The sequence below is a fragment of the Salmo salar genome, chromosome ssa06, assembly GCF_905237065.1.
Source record: "Salmo salar chromosome ssa06, Ssal_v3.1, whole genome shotgun sequence".
In the NCBI taxonomy this organism is placed as follows: domain Eukaryota; kingdom Metazoa; phylum Chordata; class Actinopteri; order Salmoniformes; family Salmonidae; genus Salmo; species Salmo salar.
Window position 1 is genome coordinate 77,771,108 of NC_059447.1, and position 23,477 is coordinate 77,794,584.

Below are 23,477 nucleotides of genomic sequence, written 5' to 3' on the forward strand. Positions count from 1 at the left end.
AGTTGGACCGCAAGTCAGGCAATTTGTTAAGAGAACATAAGGAGACCGAGGAAGGGCGATAAATTCCCATTAGTGTCAAATGGGCATTATTACCAAGGCCCACATTTAGGACTAGACATTCAAATTGCTTAGGGACAGGGGTGGTGATGGATACAGAAACAGTCAAGTTGTTCTCTAAAAACATTATATTCCAGTCAGAGAAAAATCTGAGTCCAGTATAGACTTCTTTAACCAAGATTCAGTTATAACCAGAATGTCTGCCAGATTTACAATAAAATCCATTCTCGAAATCAAACTTCGAGCATTTACATGAATTACTCCAAGGCCACAGCTGCGGGAATTCAGATCAGACGGAGTCTCTAATTCGAACATGCCATCTTCAGCCAGTAAACCCCTATTTATTAGAAAATACCATGGGGTTGGCTTAAATTGGAAGAGATGCAAGATTGCCTGGAACTGAGCCATTAGGCCTATGCCTGGAATGAGGATGTGGATTAAAACAAGAGTAGAAACCCCCTAAGTGATCCAGTAGGGAGGGAGGGACCCTAGGTTTACTCACTCTAATTGAATGAGGTTAAAGGCGTCCACATGCTTCCCAGTTTGGTAGTGTTTGTGCAAATACTATGACAACATTTTTGTTAGTTTTGGACTTTGGTGAGTGTTTTTTCGGCTGTTCGGGGACACAATTTTTTTCCTGGAAGCAAGCCAAAGTTCGGAGCCGAAGTCTCTACGCCCCGTCGTCTGTGATTGGTCAACAGTAGGGATTCTTCAATTAATTCTTTGTTGTCATTGAACGAGAGATGACTTGTTTTCATGCCAAAAAAATTGATTGAAAAATACTGCACTAAACATCTATGTAGTTAGATGTAAAATTGCGCGACTAAGATCTCTTTGGCAAAAACATATAAAGCACCTCCCATGCCACCTCTCATAGGAAATAGATGGATGAAGCACCTCCCATGCCACCTCTCATAGGAAATAGATGGATGAAGCACCTCCCATGCCACCTCTCATAGGAAATAGATGGATGAAGCACCTCCCATGCCACCTCTCATAGGAAATAGACGGATGAAGCACCTCCCATGCCACCTCTCATAGGAAATAGATGGATGAAGCACCTCCCATGCCACCTCTCATAGGAAATAGACGGATGAAGCACCTCCCATGCCACCTCTCATAGGAAATAGATGGATGAAGCACCTCCCATGCCATCTCTCATAGGAAATAGACGGATGAAGCACCTCCCATGCCACCTCTCATAGGAAATAGATGGATGAAGCACCTCCCATGCCACCTCTCATAGGAAATAGACGGATGAAGCACCTCCCATGCCACCTCTCATAGGAAATAGATGGATGGAAGGAATGTATAAAAGAGATGCATGAAAGAGATGGATTTGTTCCTTATGTAAAAGGGGTTGTGATAATAGTCATTTTACTAGGCAAGTCGTCCGGGTTGGGCCGGGGTAGGCCGTCAATTGTAAATAAGAATTTGTTCTTAACTGACTTGCCTAGTTAAATAAAGGTTACACAATAGCCACCCTCCATATGAAGGTTGGTCATCCTGGCCACATACAGTCATTACTTACCCACTTCACCATGTCCAAAACACAGAACGCAGCCGTCTGCCCCGTTGACCACAGAACGGATGACGTCGGGCAGAATACCAACACACACCTCCGCCTGGCAGAGACAAAAAGGAGGGTGAATCCTTCCATCCATACACCTTAGCATTTAACCTGCTGTTTAAAACACTAAAAAATGAAAGCTAAGAAGAATGAATTCATAAAAGGCTCTGCTCTGTCTGAATGTGCTCGATCCATCAAACAACACTAACACACACTGCTAGGAAAGGAATGAGGCTGAGAGTCTAAGACATAGCGATGGCTATCTGGAAACTATGTTTTATGTCCCATCAGTTTTCAGGTCATCATACAGACATAAAAAACCAACCATACTGTACCCACAGACCTGGGTTGACTCTGGGGGGTAGGCTGCGTTAAAGACATATGCCTTAGAGGGACCGGTGGCTGCTCCAGAGTGTGTCGGTTTAGAGTTGGACTGTAGCTGTTGATTGTGGGTGGTAGCTGGGTCCATCATGGTGACCCTTCTTTTAGCTGGGTCCACTCTGATAATGGGTGGCTGGGAAGGGGGTACGGGGGAGAGGTGCAAACTCGCAGCACCACTTTGACCTGTAGGGAGAGATGAAAATGATTTTCGGGGGGACTATTGGGAGCTGGGATGAATTGATGTTGGACAGAGGAGGGAAATGATAGATCTACAGTATGCATGAAGTTTCTCTCCGTCATGTAAAGTGATAACTTGAGACTCCATTATCCAACTTGAATAATGGAGATTCAACTTGAATAATTTATTTTCTAAAAAGATTTGTAGAGTTCTTACGATAACAGGTCAAGCTCAAAGTCAAGATCTCCAGGTAACTCTATGTTGAGACTATTTTCTATATAGGTTGCTTTAGTAAAAACTACGAGTACTTAAAGAGGCAAGCAGCAGTTGTTACATCCATTTTTGGACTTTTGTAAATGAAGGATATGTACCCATTGATTCTTGAAGATTATAATGTAACTTATAAATGCCTCGTGAGCTTAGTTCAACTGTCATACTCCATCAGAACACAAAATATAGGCTTGTTTTACTTCAATGTTTGTAAACAAAGTAAACGTAAACAAACACTGAATTGCCTAAAAACATGGTTAAAACTATAATTTTGATATCATGGAAGGTCAGTCCTTGCATTCAGCCTCATCCCTCAACGTTGTACTGAAACAGTGGTGGGGAGGACGCTTTGTTATTGTTTCAACTGCTGATTTAAATATTCCATATGGGAAAAACACCAGTAAAAATGTATTCTTCAAACGAGAAAACCGATAGAACCAAAAAGGCATAACAATCCATACATTATTAAACAATCTAAATCCTAGACAATAACACCTAAAGCATCAGATGGGATTGTAGAATAGTCAAAGTAGCTGTCGATATGGGTCACAGGCAGGATCCCTGTTAAAGCAGGTAGGAAATGACAGACACATCAGTTGCATTAAACCCTGCCAGTCTCCCAGCTTTCCTGATTCTATTCGATTCTATCCACTGCTATTTCTATGTTTCCTTTGAACTAGGTGTAAGAAGACGTTAAGCTAAACGGAAAAGGGATTTAGCATGGCTAGGCATCCGAGGAGAGATTTCAAACATCACTCTGGTGAATAGTATGAAATAGGTAGGCAGCATATTTCTACAGCGCTGGACCCCTGCTGTTCACGAGATGGTGTCTCTTTTATACTAACTTGGTTAAAAGAGAAGTATGTAGAGCAAAACCTGTATTAACAGTTTATAAGCTACACATTGGTGGTGGATGAGGTGAGTTTATGTACTATAAAGCATTGAGATCCTAGAATCCGGTGATGTGATGCTATGTGTAATTGTATGTTGTAAAGTATGAAAAATGACTTTGACCGTCTGTAAAAGCACTACATACCTCCAATCAGTGATCAATTATTATGAATTCATTACATCCTATATATCCTGAGTAAGAATGCTATGTTAACTGATTTCCACGGGTCCAGAGATGACCTCAGGAACACTGTGGATTTAAAGGCACTAGGAGGTTTTACGTTCAGTTAGACCCCAACAGCCACCTCATTAAGATCCCTCTGAGGTCTGACTCTGCACGTGGGAAGGAACAGAACCTCACAGAATCACTACATGAAGACAATGAACCACATAATAATGCTAAATGAACTTAACTGAACATATAAAACCTCCCTCTCTCTATCTCGCTCTTATAAAACCTCTCTCTCTCTATCTCGCTCTTATAAAACCTCCCTCTCTCTATCTCGCTCTTATAAAACCTCCCTCTCTCTATCTTGCTCTTATAAAACCTCCGTCTCTCTATCTCGCTCTTATAAAAGCTGTCAAGTGTGATTTACTTGATATCACAAAGCAGCACTTTAGGACTGCATGATGTAATATCTGAGCATGGATTATGATGAATCGTAATAAAAGCCAGTGATGAGAGCTCGTCAGTCTGCTATCTGTTGGATGGAGGCTTGCTTTGTAACTCCTTCCCTGCAGAACAGATACAGGAGTCATCCCTAACTATTCTATTGACCTTGTGTCGCATTCTAATTATGGGGGCTGAATTATTCAAGAAGCCATTTACTGAGAGAGGGGGAGAGAGAGAGAGAGAGAGAGAGAGAGAGAGAGAGAGAGAGAGAGAGAGAGAGAGAGAGAGAGAGAGAGAGAGATTCTCCCTGCGTTGTTCTGGGCTGAGTGCAAAATGAACCTCTCTCTCAATGTCAACAAAACGAAGGAACTGATCATGGACATCAGGAAACAGCAGAGGGAGCAGCCCCCATCCACATCAATGGGGCAGCAGTGGAGAAAATGAAAAGCTTCAAGTTCTTCGGTGTATACATCACTGACAATCTGAAATAGTCCATCCACACAGACAGTGTGGTGAAGAAGGCGCAATAGCGCCTCTTTAACCTCAGGAGGCTGAAGAAATTCATCTTAGGCACTTGAGCCACGGCCTGTTCACCCCGCTGCCATCCAGAAGGGGAGGTACGTACAGGTGCATCAAAGCTGGGACCGAGAGACTGAAAACCAGCTTCTAACTTATTAAGGCCATCAGACTGTTAAACAGCCATCACTAACATTGAGTGGCTGCTGCCAACATACTGACTCATCTCTAGCCACTTTAATAATGAAAAGATTGATGTAATAAATGTATCACTAGCCACTTTAAACAATGCCTCTTTATATAATGTTTACATACCCTACATTACTCATCTTATATGTATATACTGTACTCTATACCATCTACTGCATCTTGCCATCTTGATGTAATGTATAACTAGCCACTTTAAACAATGCCTCTTTATATAATGTATACATACCCTAAATAGTAACCACTAGCCAGCCTCCGCCCAGTATCCTGCCCTGAACATAGTCTCTGTTACTAGCTGGCTACCACCCGGTACTCTTCCCTGCACCTTAGAGACTGCTGCCCTATGTACATAGTCATTGAACACTGGTCACTTTAATAATGTTTACATACTGTTCTACCTACTTCATATGTATATACTGTATTCTAGTCAAGGCCTATACTATTTAACTATTGCTGTACATATAAAATTATGTCCTACATATCCTACATATATACTAAATATTAGATTTATATACTGTACATAATGTCTATACATCCCATAATATAGAGTATACATATATATATATATACACTCCGGACTCTGACATAGCTCGTCCTAATATTTCTTAATTCCATAGTTTTGCTTTTTAGATTTGAGTGTATAGTTGTGTATTGTTAGATATTACTGCACTGTTGGATCTAGGAACACAAGAATTTTGCTACACCTGCAATAATATCTAAATATGTGTATGCGACCAATAAAATGTGATTTGATTTGCAGGTGGGATGGGATGGGATGTGATGGGATGTGATGAGATGGGATGAGATGAGATGGGATGGGATGAGATAAGATGGGATGAGATAAGATGGGATGGGATGAGATGAGATGAGATGGGATGAGATAAGATGGGATGGGATGGGATGAGATGGGATGAGATAAGATGGGATGAGATAAGATGGGATGGAATGAGATGAGATGAGATGGGATGAGATGAGAGGAGATGGGATGGGATGAGATGGGATGTGATGAGATGGGATGGGATGAGATGGGATGTGATGAGATGGGATGGGATGGGATGAGATGGGATGGGATGAGATGAGATGGGATGAGATGGGATGTGATGAGATGGGATGAGATGGGATGGGATGAGATGAGATGAGATGGGATGAGATAAGATGGGATGAGATGGGATGAGATGGGATGTGATGAGATGGGATGGGATGAGATGAGATGAGATAAGATGAGATGAGATAAGATGGGATGAGGTGGGATGTGATGAGATGTGATGAGATGGGATGAGATAAGATGGGATGAGAAGAGATGAGATGGGATGGGATGTGATGAGATGGGATGTGATGAGATGGGATGAGATTGGATGAGATAAAATGGGATGAGATGAGATGTGATGAGATGGGATGGGATGAGATGTGATGGGATGTGATGAGATGGGATAGGTTGGGATGAGATGGGATGAGATGGGATGGGATGTGATGAGGTGGGACCCAGGCCTGTTATCTGTAACTCTAGACCAGCCACAGCAGACTGTCTGTGAAATGCGAGGAAACCACATTGATTTCCTCTACAGTAGGCTATACCCCAGATGGGGAGGGCAGAAACTGAAAGGGCATTAGCACCATATTATATGATAAAGATGGAGTGCTGATATAGGATCTTCTTCACTTTATGACTCTGGAAACACTTCTAAGCAAATGGTTATGGGATAACAATGTATTTATGAATTTGTTTGTTTGTTTATTTGTTTATTAATTAAATGCTTTAATTAAACATGCATTTTAACATTTATTTAGTCAGGTAAGTAATTGAGAACAAATTATATTTTACAATAATGACCTGGTTGGTCAAGATTGAGGTAAACCAATGAGTACAGTTGGTTACCTTGCCGACATTAGGTGCATCTTTGACTCTGTTGGCAGCTTGAAGGAGGCAGGTGGGGATTGTGGGTGGAGACCTCTGGATGATGCCCCTGTAGCAGGTGGTGTAATGGGGGGGAGGACCCATGGGAGAGGGGGAGGACGTTTGGCCCTTCCTCCTCGACGTCTGGCTCAGTTTCTGGGCTGCCCTGTGGAAAGACAGGATGTGGACCTTTCCAAAACACAGTAGGTACATTCTCAATGATGACTGAGAAACATATTAATTATGTAACCTTTTTTTATCATCATTAATAAAAAAAAACCTGAAGGAACCCATGTTTACTCTGTAAACATCTAACTGACCAGCTTCACACATACAGTACCTGACCAGAAAGGACAAGTCTGCAGAAGCCATTGGACTGCTCTGAACAGGTACAGTCTCACTCTGTCCCTCTGAGAAGTTCTCTGAAAACTGTGGAGAGAAGGATCCTCTTTAGGTTTAGAATATCCATAGCCTTGTGTTCCAGTCTGTTCGGGCTATTAGCCAACTCCTCTTTGTGATTGTTTAATGTCATGCCAAAGTATGGCTTGGCAATGACAGAAGAGTGGCCTGGTATGGGACCAGGCTAGATTAGTCAGAGGGTTAAAAGAAGCATTTTGTCTAATACCAAATGAGATCCAAGATACCAGCTCACAGAGTAGAACTAAGACAATGAGACCAAGAGTAATTCTTCAGTGGTTCATCTGTAGATGTGAAAGCACATTGGGTTAACGGGACATTCATCATATAGCTCTACTCATAGACCAATAGTGTCACACATGGGACACATACTGTAGATAGTTCCAGGGTTGAACGGAGACATGACTCAGACATTCAGACTCAGACATTCAGACTCAGAGCCCCGTCCTCTTAACGTACTGCGTCTCACTATTACACACCACATACTCCCGAGGCAGAGGATGTGTGTGAAGAATCCCACTCTGAACTCAACGCTGCTTTCCCTTCCCTCCAGTCCTGGTGTGTGTGTGTGTGTGTGTGTGTGTGTGTGTGTGTGTGTGTGTGTGTGTGTGTGTGTGTGTGTGTGTGTGTGTGTGTGTGTGTGTGTGTGTGTGTGTGTGTGTGTGTGTGTGTGTGTGTGTGTGTGGCCTACTCTCTACTCCCTGTATGTGCTCACATGAACTGAGAGCGAAAACGACAGCCGGAGTTTTGTTTATAGTGGCCCCCTCTGGAGATCAATGTTTCAACTTTTTAGGGCAAGATAACAACCCTGTTCTCCTCCCTCTACTGCTACAGGAGACATCCAGCCCAGTAATACCAATTAGAGCCATGAGGGACCCTGGGGCATGACGGACATGTGGAATGAGATGTTAGGGGGGCACTGGGTAAAGTTAAGTTCTCCCACTACTTTTTTGTTTTGTACCCCTCCCCAATGCACTGATGGAGATATAGTCTGAGTCCCAAATGGCACCCTATAAGCCTCTCTGTCTGAACAAGATACTGTAACCTACTAAAGGCTCCTCAAATGCTTTCCATCCATCCACTCCCCTCCTCTCCTCTTCCCTCTCCTCCTCTCCTCTAAAACCCTTTCCTCTGCTCTCCTCTTCCCTCCTCTCCTCTTCCCCTCTCCTCCTCTCCTTTAAAACCCTTTCCTCTGCTCTCCTCTTCCCTCCTCTCCTCTTCCCCTCTCCTCCTCTCCTCTAAAACCCTTTCCTCTGCTCTCCTCTTCCCCCTCTCCTCTTCCCTCCTCTCCTCTCCTCTCTCCTCCTCTCCTCTAAAACCCTTTCCTCTGCTCTCCTCTTCCCTCCTCTCCTCTTCCCTCCTCTCCTCTCCTCTCTCCTCCTCTCCTCTAAAACCCTTTCCTCTGCTCTCCTCTTCCCTCCTCTCCTCTTCCCCCTCCTCCTCTCCTCTAAAACCCTTTCCTCTGCTCTCCTCTTCCCTCCTCTCCTCTTCCCCTCTCCTCCTCTCCTTTAAAACCCTTTCCTCTGCTCTCCTCTTCCCTCCTCTCCCCTTCCCCTCTCCTCCTCTCCTCTAAAACCCTTTCCTCTGCTCTCCTCTTCCCTCCTCTCCTCTTCCCCTCTCCTCCTCTCCTCTAAAACCCTTTCCTCTGCTCTCCTCTTCCCTCCTCTCCTCATCCCTCTTCTCCTCATCCCTCTTCTCCACATCCCTCCTCTTCTCCTCCCTCCTCTCCTCTCACCCCCTTTCCTCTGCTCTCCTCATCCCTCCTTTTCCCTCCTCTCATCTTCCCTCCTCTGCTCTGTGCTCCTCTCCCCCTTTCCTCTCCTCTTCCCTCCTCTTCCCTCCTCCTCACCCGTCTCCCACTTTCCTCTGCTTTCCTCTCCTCATCTCTCCTCTTTCCTCCTCTTGTTTCCTCCTCTCTCTTCTCTTGTTTCTCCTCTTCCCTCCTCTCTTCTCCTCTTCCCTCCTCACTTCTCCTCTTCCCTCCTCTCTTCTCCTCTTCCCTCCTCTCTTCTCCTCTTCCCTCCTCTCTTCTCCTCTTCCCTCCTCTCTTCTCCTCTTCCCTCCTCTCTTCTCCTCTTCCCTCCTCTCTTCTTCTCTTCCCTCCTCTCTTCTCCTCTTCCCTCCTCTCTTCTCCTCTTCCCTCCTCACTTCTCCTCTTCCCTCCTCTCTTCTCCTCTTCCCTCCTCACTTCTCCTCTTCCCTCCTCTCTTCTCCTCTTCCCTCCTCCTCTTCCCTCTGCTCTTCTCCTCCTCTCTCTTCTCTTGTTTCTCCTCTTCCCTCCTCTCTTCTCCTCTTCCCTCCTCTCTTCTTCTCTTCTCTTCCCTCCTCTCTTCTCCCCTTCCCTTCTTTCTTCTCCTCTTCCCTCCTCACTTCTCCTCTTCCCTCCTCTCTTCTCCCCTTCCCTTCTTTCTTCTCCTCTTCCCTCCTCACTTCTCCTCTTCCCTCCTCTCTTCTCCCCTTCCCTTCTTTCTTCTCCTCTTCCCTCCTCACTTCTCCTCTTCCCTCTGCTCTTCTCCTCCTCTCTTCTCCTCTTCCCTCCTCTCTTCTTCTCTTCCCTCCTCCTCTTCCCTCTGCTCTTCTCCTCCTCTCTCTTCTCTTGTTTCTCCTCTTCCCTCCTCTCTTCTCCTCTTCCCTCCTCTCTTCTCCCCTTCCCTTCTTTCTTCTCCTCTTCCCTCCTCCTCTTCCCTCTGCTCTTCTCCTCCCCCCTTTCCTCTGCTCTCCTCTCCTCATTCCTCCTCTTCCCTCCTTTCATTTACTCTTATTTATCCTCCTCTCCTCCTCTCGTCCTCTCTCCTCTGCTCTCCTCATCACAGGTTGACAGTGACAACACTTTCTATAAGTGCATTATCTCCTCAGGCCTTACAGATAGCTACACCCATAAAAGGATGCGCAAGCAGGGGATACTGTATGTCATGATTTACTCCGTTATAGCCGTATCCTCCATTAGGATCTATAATACAGTGCATTCAGAAAGTATTCAGACCCCTTGACTTTTTCCACATTTTGTTAAGTTACAGCTTTATTCTAAAATGTATTAAAATACTTGTTTTCCTCATCAATCTACACACAATACCCCATAATATATATTTCAGTTTTTATTTTTAATACATTAGCAGAAATGTTAAATACAACAGTTTTTTCTTTGTCATTATGGGGAATTGTGTGTGGATTGATCAGGAAATCACACAATTTATTCAATTTTAGAATAAGGCTGTAACGTAACAAAATGTGGAAAGAAATGTCACGATATGCAGCTTATAGGCTTTAGATGTGGACTGTACAGTACCTGGTAGGGGAAGATGGTGACTCCATTATTGCTTGACATTGATATGGAGGAGGCCAGGTGCTGCTGCTCCTCAACCCATCTATCTCTCCCAGAGGAGGGCTTCAAGACCCTCTTCGGGTGTGTCTTGGGGGAGTTTTGTGTCCTTGTGGAGGCTGAGAGGTGGGGGTTTGGTGCTACTGTGTTGAAGGTGGTGGATCCAGATCCAGGGGAGGGCTTGGCAGGGGAGCTCTGGCTCCTGGAAGAGGCTGAGAGGTGGGGGCTAGACTGTGCTGTTTTGGTGGAGATAGATCCAGGAAGGGGCTTGGCGATAGGTGGAGTGGCCCACTTGGCACGCTCCTCCCTGGCTAGGATCAGGTGGATGGCCTCCTGCTTCAGCTGGATCAGGTGGGCACCGCAGACGTCACAGCCACTCTGCACTTCTTCCACAGCCCAGACACCTATGGTAGTGCTGTGGGATTGGAGGTTGCCGTGGAGATAGGCTGACAAGGTTGAGTCCTATAGAGTGAGTGTAAAGGGGATGTATAATATGGTTCTATGCATTGAGTCTAATTAAATAACAAAAACAACATAACAAAGTGAATTACAAAAGTGGGTAACTTTGATAATTGATCGTCATTGAAGACTGAAATGTACACTGATTTCCAGAATCAATCATTATAATGGCATCTGTCATAGGACAGAGATGGTGGCAGGGCATACATTCACTTTGTGTCCTTTTTAGAAAAGATATATATATATTTTACATTTATTGAACATATAAAACATACAATCTACTTGCAGTGAAGCCTCTCAACATCTACATCACATTAGTCATCTAACAGACTCCTATCCTGAGCGACCCACAGAAGCAACCAGGGTCAACGCCCTGCTCAAGGCAACGTCGACAGCTCTCCCACAAGGTCAAAAACGGGGGCCCGAACCAGTGACCCATCAATAACTTTAGCTGAAAGCACGAAGTCTTGAATCTTGCGTTGTTTTATATATAACTCATACACCCTGTACCATGGAATCGGTACATCAAAAATATCTACCCAACTATTTTGCAATCTGTATGGCACAGCAGTCAACATCCTGGTCCTCCAATGAAGCTGGCATACTTTCCTATTTATGCTATTTTTATTTATCCGGCAGTTTTGATCTTTTATATTAGGCATACAGACCAGTTCCCTACCTCCTCCCACTGCCACCTGCCTCCTCCATTTTGGGGGTAATGCTGGTTGTAATCTTGGATTGAGCAGACCTTCCCATACAATTCTGAGACATAACTCTACAATTCTAATTTACAATATCATTTAAAAACAAAATACCCTTTTCAAACATATTTTCCTTCTGTGTCCTTGTACTCCCTTAACTTCCATTCCAAGACTTCTCTCCCACAAGCTGCTAACGTCAATAAACCACATTCTGCGTCCCAGACTACTGTACTATTGCATAAAACAAAGTCAACCAGAAAAATGCAGATGTGCCCAAACAAACTCCAACCCAAAAGCTGAGCTATCAGAGACCTAGCCTGGTCCCAGATCTGTTTGGGCAGTATAGACAACCTCTGGTGTTTTGTTTCTCATAGCAAAAAGACAAACAGATCTGGAACCATGCAAAACAACGACCATAGGGGTTGGCTAAACAGCACAAACAGATTTCGGACCAGGCTGTTAGAGACCTGTTTTCCTACCTAAATATTTAAGGAAGGATTTTCTTTCTGATTCATAACAGGACAGATCTTATCATGGCCCTGGGCTGGAAGTCAATACACTACAAGAAGCCATTATCAGATTTCTACTGACTGTCTCTGTCTGAACAATGAGGTATTCTTTCCACATATAAATAGCCTGTGGTTTATTTTAAAACATCCTATTCTATTTCATGTCCCTCTCTGTAGGAGAGGTAAGCAAATGTTTTATTTTGCCTCTGGTGATGAGGTTAGAGGGACTATAGAGTCAGCTCAATCTAGGGATACCCTCTATGAGTCTGCTCAATGACTAGAATTGTTGTCTGCTACAAATAAAAAAATCTAAATCAGAAAAAAAGTAAGTACGTGACAATTAATTTTGTTTAGGCTTTGTCAAATGTCTGGCAAATCCTAAAATCTATGGAAATCCTCTAAGCCACATTTTATGACCATTTCAATTCAAAACCTCAAATTGTTCCCACATGGAATTGGTTATAAAGTATAGTACCAGTCAAAAGTTTGGACATACTTACTCATTCAGGGGTTTTTCTTTATTTTTACTATTTTCTACATTGTAGAATAATAGTGAAGACATCAAAACTTTGAAATAACACATATGGAATCATGTAGTAACCAAAGAATTGTTAAACAAATCAAAATATATTTTAGATTTTACATTCTTCAAAGTAGTCAACCTTTGCCTTGATTACAGCTTTGCACACTCTTGGCATTATCTCAACCAGTGTCATGAGGAATGCTTTTCCAACAGTCTTGAAGGAGTTCCCACATATGCTGAGCACTTGTTGGCTACTTTTCCTTCACTCTGTGGTCCAACTCCTCCCAAACATCTCAATTGGTTGAGTTCGGGTGATTGTGGAGGCCAGGTCATCTGATGCAGCAGTCCATCACTCTCCTTGGTCAAATAGCCCTTACACAGCCTGGAGGTGTGTTTTGGGTCATTGTCCTGTTGAAAAACAAACGATAGTCCCACTAAGAGCAAACCAGATGGGTTGGCATATCACTGCAGAATGCTGTGGTAGCCATGCTGGTTAAGCGTGCCTTGAATTCTAAATAAATCACTGACAGTGTCACCAACAAAGCACCTGTCACGTCCTGACCAGCAGAGGGAGTAATTGTATTAGTTTTGGTCAGGACGTGGCAGAGGGTTTGTGTTTTGTATGTATTTCTACGTTCTGTCTAGTTTAGTTTTTCTATGTTTAGGTTTGGGTGTTGGACTCTCAATTGGAGGCAGGTGTTTCTAGTTGCCTCTGATTGAGAGTCCTATATATAGGTGTGTGTTTGGTTTGGGTTTTTGTGGGTAGTTGTATTGGCACTGCTGTTTGTCTAGCCTGCAAATCTGTTAGCTGTCGTTTTGTTACTTGTTTTTCCCGTTACTCACTTTAAATCATAAATTAAAGTATGAGTATTCCGGTACCCGCTGCGCCTTGGTCTCATCTCTTCGACACTTGTGACAGCACCCCTACACCATCACACTTCCTGCTCCATGCTTCACGGTGGGAACCACACATGCAGAGATCATCAGTTCATCTACTCTGTTTCTCACAAAGACACAGCGATTGGAACCAACAATCTCACATTCCACCCGTCTAATGTCCATTGCTCATGTTTATTGGCCCAAGAAACACTTGTCCTTTAGTGGTGGTTTCCTCGCAGCAATTGGACCATGAAGGCCTGATTCACACAGTCTCCTCTAAACAGTTGATGTTGAGATGTGTCTGTTAGTTGAACTCTGTGAAGCAGAGTTATTTGGGCTGCAATTTCTGAGGCTGGTAACCCTGATAAACTTATCCTCTGCAGCAGAGGTAACTCTCGGTCTTCCTTTCCTGTGGCGGTCCTCATGAGAGCCAGTTTCATCATAGCACTTGATGGTTTTTGCGACTGCATTTGAGAAACTTTCCTGCAATGTTCCATATTTCCTGACCTTCATTTCTTAAAGTAATGATGGACTGTCATTTCTCTTTGCTTATTTGAGCTGTTCTTGCCATAATATGAACATGGTCTTTTACCAAATAGGGCTATCTTCTGTATACCCCCCCCTAACTTGTCACAAGACAACTGATTGGCTCAAACGCATTAAGAATGAAAGAAATGCCACAAATTAACTTTTAACAAGTCACACCTGTTAATTGAAATGCATTCCAGATGACTACCTCATGAAGCTGGTTGAGAGAATGCCAAAAGTGTGCAAAGCTGTCATCAAGGCAAAGGGTGGCAACTTTGAAGAATCTCAAGTATAAAATATATTTTGATTTGTTTAACACTTTTTTGGTTACTACATGATTCCATATGTGTTATTTCATAGTTTTGATGTCTTTACTATTATTCTACAACGTAGAAAATAGTTAAAATAAAGAAAATCCCTTGAATGAGTAGGTGTGTCCAAACTTTTGACTGGTACTGTATATTATATCACTACAATGTATGCTCCTGCTTACTACATAGAACACATTTCCAGAGAAAGTGATGCAGTGATCAGCTTACCTTGCATGAGATATATTGAGGAATGACAAGGCTCAGTGCCTGTCTCTTCAGTGCAGTCACGGTGCAATGCTCACAAATAACTTTTCCATCAGATTTCCGAACACTCCAACTTCCCAGCACGGTGGGTCCAACAGTGCCAAATCCACTGGCACTTGCAGGACCTCTGGATCCGACGCAGGGTCCCGCCAGAGACATCCTGGATAGGACATCTGTCCTCGGACACAGAGCTCCATGGGGGTCGGTGTTGGATCCTGCACCCTCTGGAGAGGGGCGGTCTGTTGATTTCCAGTCCCCGTGCAACACTGTACCTCTCACAGTCTCAGAGTAGAATCTGGTTGATTTACATTGAGGAGCATCTGTTGTCTGTGAAATATACACAAATACCACCTTAATAAACTGCAGGCAAGAAAACAAACATGACTACACTCTTAGAAAAAAGAGTTGAAAAGGGGTGTTTCGGCTGTCCCCATATGGGAACCCTTTTTGCTTCCAGGTAGAACCCTTTTGGGTTCCATGTAGAATCATCTGTGGAAAAGGGTTTACATTAAATCCAAAAGGGCTCTACCTGGAACCCAAAAAGGTTCTTCAAAGGGTTCTCCTATGGTGACAGCAGAAGTACCCTTTTAGGTTCTAGAAAGCACCTTTTTTTCTGTGTACCATGATATCATCATAACATAGATTCAACCTAATGTTTTCAAAGCATATTAGTCGTCAAATAATAAGTACATACTTAGAACTGTGCAACCCACAGCCTATCTAAACAACATAAGATAAATACTGAATATAAAAATAAAACAACATGTAATATTAAATCAAGCGTCCTTTACCCAATACCTTCGGTTCCCTGCTGTGGGACATCTCTCCTCTCTCCGAGTGAGAGATGCCTTGTGGACTATAACGGAAAATGTAACAAAGGCAAAGACAAGGATAAAGGATATGCTGTCTACTTTAGTCAATGTTGGGGGGGTTTTTGTACATGGGTAAAAAAATAAATAAAGGAAAGATATTAAGCAATTATGTTATTCTAACCCAGTATTCGAACTTGCATGTCTTGTCATGTTGAGCTAGTGGTGGCGGGGTGAATGAAGGTGCGTGTAATGTCGGAGTGCATCAAGAGAGAGAGGATCCCACACAACTACTGATTGCTTTTCTTTGTGCATTCCCCTCGTTGTCCACATGGAGGCAGTGAAGTGCAAACTATAAACACAGCTAGAACGATAAGCCAGATATTTCACCAGATGTAAAAATGTGAAGCATCCGGTTGGCGTTTCTACTCCTTACCAAATATGGTGATGAGAGGAATAACACTGGCCAGTCGTGGGAGAAGATGGAGCGAGATGGACTTTGGCCAATATTCTGCTAATTTTCTTATCGATGAAACAATTGATTTCGATAGTTTTCTGTTTCCAAAACTAGAATCTGAAACAAAGAGAGTGGACTACGTTTTGTAGACTTTACCCTTTGCCAAAGTTTTAAAAAAATGGCGTTGTTTAGGAGTACAAGGGCAAATTGAGTAATTGCACACGCGCACTTTGCAGAGTAGGTGTTCCTTAACGGAAATATGCAAAAGAAAATGCCATTAGGTTCGCACTAGCTTGCGCTTGGCTCTGCCCACCTCCTTGCGTGTTCTGACCGCTATGATTAATTTGCTCCCATTGGAAACGACATGCTCTGGTCTGTCTTGGGTTAGTTATAAAACATCTTTGCTATAAACGTGGCACTCTAGTTTGTGGTCTGTATGTGAAATAATCCGATTTCATGTCGAACGGTTTGTGCCTAACATAATGTTTGTTTAGATATTATAGGACATGTTTTCAAATTAGAAGAGAAGTTATGTAAGTGTGTCTAGAGGACATTCAATGAACCAGGGCTGTGTTCAGTACATAAAAACACGAGGAGGCTGATGGTAGGATAGAATGGAGTCAAACATGTGGTTTCCATATGTTTGATGTGTTTGATACCTTTCCAGGTACTCCATCCAGCCATTACAATGGGCCCGTCCTCCTATAGCTCCACCCACCATCAAATCAAATGTTATTTGTCACATACACATGGTTAGCAGATGTTAATGCAAGTGTTTGCCGAAATGCTTGTGCTTCTAGTTCCGACCATGCAGTAATATCTAACAAGTAATCTAACCTAACAATTTCACAACAACTACCTTAAACACACAAGTGTAAAGGAATGAATAAGAATATGGACATAAAAATATATGAATGAGCGATGGCCGAACGGCATAGGCAAGATGCAGTAGATGGTATAGAGTACAGTATATACATATGAGATGAGTAATGTAGGGTATGTAAACATTATATGAAGTGACATTGTTTAAAGTGGCTAGTGATACATTACATCAAGATGGCAAGATGCAGTAGATGGTATAGAGTAGAGTATATACATATGAGATGAGTAATGTAGGGTATGTAAACATTATATAAAGTGGCATTGTTTAAAGTGGCTAGTGATACATTTATTACATCAATCTTTTCATTATTAAAGTGGCTAGAGATGAGTCAGTATGTTGGCAGCAGCCACTCAATGTTAGTGATGGCTGTTTAACAGTCTGATGTTCTTGAGATAGAAGCTGTTTTTCAGTGTCTCGGTCCCAGCTTTGATGCACCTTCTGGATGATAGCGGGGTGAACAGGCAGTGGCTTGGGTGGTTGTTGTCCTTGATGATCTTTTTGGCCTTCCTGTGACATCGGGTGGTGTAGGTGTCCTGGAGGGCAGGTAGTTTGCCCCCGGTGATGCGTTGTGCAGACCGCATCACCCTCTGGAGAGCCTTATGGTTATGGGCGGAGCAGCTGCCGTACCAGGCGGTGATACAGCCCGACAAGATGCTCTCAATTATGCATCTGTAAAAGTTTGTGAGTGTTTTTGGTGACAAGCCGAATTTCTTCAGCCTCCTGAGGTTGAAGAGGCGCCTTCTTCACCACGCTGTCTGTGTGGGTGGACCATTTCAGTTTGTCCATGATGTGTACGCCAAGGAACTTAAAACTTTCCACCTTCTCCACTACTGTCCCGTCGATGTGGATAAGGGGCTGCTCCCTATGCTGTTTCCTGAAGTCCACGATCATCTTCTTTGTTTTGTTTACATTGAGTGTGAGGTTATTTTCCTGACAGCCTCCACTGATAAAAATGTCATAGAATGTTCACGGAAACGGTGCTGTACTGACTGACCAGTTGAAACTCAGGGAGGGGTTGGGTTCTAGCTTCAAAACACACCTCTTCCCTTTAAAGAGTAACTTTAATGAAACCAGATGCTTTAGACTTAGTTATAGTGAAAGACGTCAATTCTGGTCATAGTTTCTGCCAGTTTGTTGCAAAAGTTATATATTTTGGTAGTTTAGTAGTAAATCTAGTACCTTTTGCCCCTAGCAGGTCAAATCTACCATTGAAATCGTGATGTGGAGGTGTTCAGAATTAAATACACTCCCTTCTAGATGTGCTGTGTGGTAACGCCCAATGATTTATATACTGCTAAAGAAAATAAAGGGAACACTTAAACAACACAATGTAACTCCAAGTCAATCACACTTCTGTGAAATCAAACTGTCCACTTAGGAAGCAACACTGATTGACAATAAATTTCACATGCTGTTGTGCAAATGGAATAGACAACAGGTGGAAATTATAGGCAATTAGCAAGACACCCCCAATAAAGGAGTGGTTCTGCAGGTGGTAACCACAGACCACTTCTCAGTTCCTATGCTTCCTGGCTGATGTTTTGGTCACTTTTGAATGCTGGCGGTGCTTTCACTCTAGTGGTAGCATGAGACGGAGTCTACAACCCACACAAGTGGCTCAGGTAGCGCAGCTCATCCAGGATGGCACATCAATGCGAGCCGTGGCAAGAAGGTTTGCTGTGTCTGTCAGTGTAGTGTCAAGAGCATGGAGGCGCTACTAGGAGACAGGCCAGTACATCAGGAGATGTGGAGGAGGCCGTAGGAGGGCAACAACCCAGCAGCAGGACCGCTACCTCCGCCTTTGTGCAAGGAGGAGCAGGAGGAGCACTGCCAGAGCCCTGCAAAATGACCTCCAGCAGGCCACAAATGTGCGTGTGTCTGCTCAAACGGTCAGAAACAGACTCCATGAGGGTGGTATGAGGGCCCGACGTCCACAGGTGGGGGTTGTGCTTACAGCCCAACACCGTGCAGGACGTTTGGCATTTGCCAGAGAACACCAAGATTGGCAAATTCGCCACTGGCGCGCTGTGCTCTTCACAGATGAAAGCAGGTTCACACTAAGCACATGTGACAGACGTGACAGAGTCTGGAGACGCTGTGGAGAACGTTCTGCTGCCTGCAACATCCTCCAGCATGACCGGTTTGGCGGTGGGTCAGTCATGGTGTGGGGTGGCATTTCTTTGGGGGGCCGCACAGCCCTCCATGTGCTCGCCAGAGGTAGCCTGACTGCCATTAGGTACCAAGATGAGATCCTCAGACCCCTTGTGAGACCATATGCTGGTGCGGTTGGCCCTGGGTTCCTCCTAATGCAAGACAATGCTAGACCTCATGTGGCTGGAGTGTGTCAGCAGTTCCTGCAAGAGGAAGGCATTGATGCTATGGACTGGCCCGCCCGTTCCCCAGACCTGAATCCAATTGAGCACATCTGGGACATCATGTCTCGCTCCATCCACCAACTCCACGTTGCACCACAGACTGTCCAGGAGTTGGCGGATGCTTTAGTCCAGGTCTGGGAGGAGATCTCTCAGGATACCATCCGCCACCTCATCAGGAGCATGCCCAGGCGTTGTAGGGTGGTCATACAGGCACGTGGAGGCCACACACACTACTGAGCCTCATTTTGACTTGTTTTAAGGACATTACATCAAAGTTGGATCAGCCTGTAGTGTGGTTTTCCACTTTAATTTTGAGTGTGACTCCAAATCCAGACCTCCATGGGTTGATAAATTGGATTTCCATTGATTATTTTTGTGTGATTTTGTTGTCAGCACATTCAACTATGTAAAGAAAAAAGTATTTAATAAGATTATTTCTTTCATTCAGATCTAGGATGTGTTATTTTAGTGTTCCCTTTATTTTTTGGAGCAGTGTATATTAACTAGATTACTAATACCTTTGTAAAATATATTTTGGAAGCCATAGAAATTAATTTATTAATGTCTACATTCACTTTTTACGCATTTATTGCAAAGGCCAAATTGAGCACCATGCTGCATCGCCATGCGCTTCCCAAATGTTGTAAGGATGCAGATGGCTCCATATAGCGTTGTATAGCTCCGCATCGACAAGATTGATTGACTGTTGGTGAGGGCGTGAGGTCCTTTATAAACACAAACTCACTTCCTTGACAACTTCCACCACAACAGCTCTGCGCCGCTCTGTGAAGCACAAGAAGTATGAAAGCCCTGACTTCTGCAGAGGCCGAATCACCGTAAATGCTGCACGGCCAATGCAGACAGCAGATTGACCATGTAGAGCCTTTAAGCAAGCAGCGCGACGTCCTTTACACCCACACACTTCTAATTATGAAAAGTGAAAGCATACCTGTGAGAGGGGATGCCTTGGTAGTGCAGTCGTGGCCAAAGGTTTTGAGAATGACACAAATATTAATTTTCACAGTCTGCTGCCTCAGTTTGTATGATGGCAATTTGCATATACTCCAGAATGTTATGAAGAGTGATCAGATGAATTGCAATTAATTGCAAAGTCCCTCTTTGCCATGCAAATGAACTGAATCTGCAAAAAAACATTTCCACTGCATTTCAACCCTGCCACAAAAGGACCAGCTGTGATTCTCTGGTTAACACAGGTGTGAGTGTTGACGAGGACAAGGCTGAAGATCACTCTGTCATGCTGATTGAGTTTGAATAACAGACTGGAAGCTTCAAAAGGAGGGTGGTGCTTGGAATCATAGTTCTTCCTCTGTCAACGACGGTTACCTCCAAGGAAACACGTGCCGTCATCATTGCTTTGCATAACAAGGGCTTCACAGGCAAGGATATTGCTGCCAGTAAGATTGCACCTGAATCAACCATTTATCGGATCATCAAGAACTTCAAGGAGAGCAGTTCAATTGTTGTAAGAAGGCTTCAGGGCACCCAAGAAAGTCCAGTAAGCGCCAGGACCGTCTCCTAAAGTTGATTCAGCTGCGGGATCGGGGCACCACCAGTACAGAGCTTGCTCAGGAATGGCAGCAGGCAGGTGTGAGTGCATCTGCATGCACAGTGAGGCGAAGACTTTTGGAGGATGGCCTGGTGTCAAGAAGGGCAGCAAAGGAGCCGCTTCTCTCCAGGGAAAACATCAGGGACAGACTGATATTCTGCAAAAGGTACAGGGATTGGACTGCTGAGGACTGGGGCAAAGTCATTTTCTCGAATGAATCCCCTTTCCGATTGTTTGGGGCATCCGGAAAAAAGCTTGTCCGAAGAAGACAAGGTGAGCGCTACCATCAGTCCTGTGTCATGCCAACAGTAAAGCATCATGAGACCATTCATGTGGCTTCTCAGACAAGAGAGTGGGCTCACTCACAATTTTGCCTAAGAACACAGCCATGAATAAAGAATGGTACCAACACATCCTCCGAGAGCAACTTCTCCCAACCATCCAGGAACAGTTTGGTGACGAACAATGCCTTTTCCAGCATGATGGAGCACCTTGCCATAAGGCAAAAGTGATAACTAAGTGGCTCGGGGAACAAAACATTGATATTTTGGGTCCATGGCCAGGAAACTCCCCAGACCTTAATCCCATTGAGAAATTGTGGTCAAATCCTCAAGAGGCGGGTGGACAAACAACACCCCACAAATTCTGACAAACTCCAAGCATTGATTATGCAAGAATGGACTGCCGTCAGTCAGGATGTTGCCCTGAAGTTAATTGACAGCATGCCAGGGCGGATTGCAGAGGTCTTGAAAAAGAAGGGTCAACACTGCAAATATTGACTCTTTGCATCAACTTCATGTAATTGTCAATAAAAGCCTTTGACACTTATGAAATGCTTGTAAATATACTTCAGTATTCCATAGTAACATCTGACAAAAATATCTAAAGGCACAGAAGCAGCAAACTTTGTGGAAATTAATATTTGTGCCATTCTCAACTTTTGGCCACGACTGTACACTTCGGTTTATTGGTTTTGGGTACTGTATAAAAACCTATCTGTGAGTTAATTTTACTATTGGAAAAAGACATAACACGTTTTTTTTTACCTTTATTTAACTAGGAAAGTTAGTTAAGAACAAATTCTTATTTTCAATGGCAGCCTAGGAACAGTGGGTTAACTGCCTTGTTCAGGGGCAGAACAACAGATTTTAACCTTGTCAACGCGAGGATTTGATCTTCAAGACGATGATCACTTTTCTTCCCAACACAATACCGCAATAAATGTGACATTGCAAATAATTTATTTTGCGGCCTGTAGGGGATTCAAATTTACACTGTAAGTGGCAATAAATGTCAGGATTTAGGTGCCTTATCACAGTGAGCTGTATTTCAGATCTGTGAGTTCAGAGCTGTATTTCTTAGTAATTCACATACATTTATTATTAGAGCGTGGCAGTGGACTTGTACCTGATCCCCAAAATGTTGGGGATCATTTACACAACCCCAAAAGGAATATTTATGAGCAATTCACCCAACCAAAACTTCTAATCTGAATGCATTTTTTTAAGATTTGAGGGGGTTGGACAACGACTGAAATTGGGGTCGAGAGTTAACCAAAATACGTCAGTCATTGCTTCAAGCCACACCCCAGGACATCCACCAAATGGAGCAAACGTACCTCAAAGTTTGTTCAAGAATGTACAAGAACGTTTGGGGAAAATGTGTCATTCAGTAAATCATTCCACAACGTAGTAAACGTTCAAGGGAACTGAACGCTCCCCAAGCTGCCACAAAGTCATGTTGTGGGTTTTATGGTTGGAGTGTCTGTGAAGAAGTTGGAGTGATTCTCTGTGATCTTTTAAGGAGGAGTCTGGGAGAATCTCAATTGCATTCTCCTCGCGTCCTCTCTCCTCGCCTCCTTCTCAAAACCCATTGGATGAGAAAGTGAGAGGTCGGCAGGAAGAGGATCTATTCTTAGAATGGTGGGAAGGCGGTCATTGTAAATGATTATTTTTATTTTTTTATTTAACCTTTATTTAACTAGGCAAGTCAGTTAAGAACAAATTCTTATTTACAATGACAGCCTACCCCAGCCAAACCCAGACAACGCTGAGCCAATTGTGCGCCACCCTATGGGAATGGAATTAATGGAACTGTGTCAAACAAACATAAGTAAACCATTACAACGAGCCCGTCCTCCTATAGCTCCTCCCACCAGCCTCCACTGTTCAGAATAGGTCTGGAAATGGACAGATAATTGAATGTGTGAATGTGTGTGTATGTCCTTGGGGTCATTTTTAATGTACTTATTTATTTTCATGGCTAAAAATGTAGCCTGAGGTGCTTGGTATCTCCAAAATGCGCATAGACAGCTTGGATCATTAAGTTTGCCGAAGCCAAACAGTGGTAGGCCTGATCACCGACAATGACAAGACAGCCTATAGGGAGGTCAGAGACCTAACTGTGTGGTGCAAGGAAAACAACCTCTCCCTCAATGTGATCAAGACAAAGAAGATGATTGTGGACTACAGGAAAAGGAGGACCAAACACGTCCCCATTCTCATCGACGGGGCTGTAGTGGAGCAGGTTGAGAGCTTCAAGTTCCTTGGCGTCCACATCCCCAACAAACTAACATGGTCCATGCACACCAAGACAGTCACGAAGAGGGCACAACAAAACCTATTCCCCCTCTGGAGACTGAAAATATTGAGTATGGGTCCTCAGGTCCTCAAAAGGTTCTACAGCTGCACCATCGAGAGCATCCTGACGGGTTGCATCACTGCCTGGTATGGCAACTGCTCGGCCTCCGACCGCAAGGCACTACAGAAGGTAGTGCATACGGCCCAGTACATCACTGGGGCCAAGCTTCCTGCCATCCAGGACCTCTTTACCAGCCAGTGTCAGAGAAAGGCCCTAAAAATTGTCAAAGACTCCAGCCACCCTAGTCATAGGGGTTGGG

At 43.8% G+C, this 23,477-nt stretch overlaps 1 pseudogene; it reads right to left on the reverse strand.

Annotated features, from left to right (window-relative positions):
• The window catches only part of LOC106608101 (kinesin-like protein KIF26B), a 34,508-nt pseudogene extending 20,611 nt beyond the window's left edge, over nucleotides 1-13,897 (reverse strand).
• Between the last annotated feature and the right edge of the window lie 9,580 nt (nucleotides 13,898-23,477).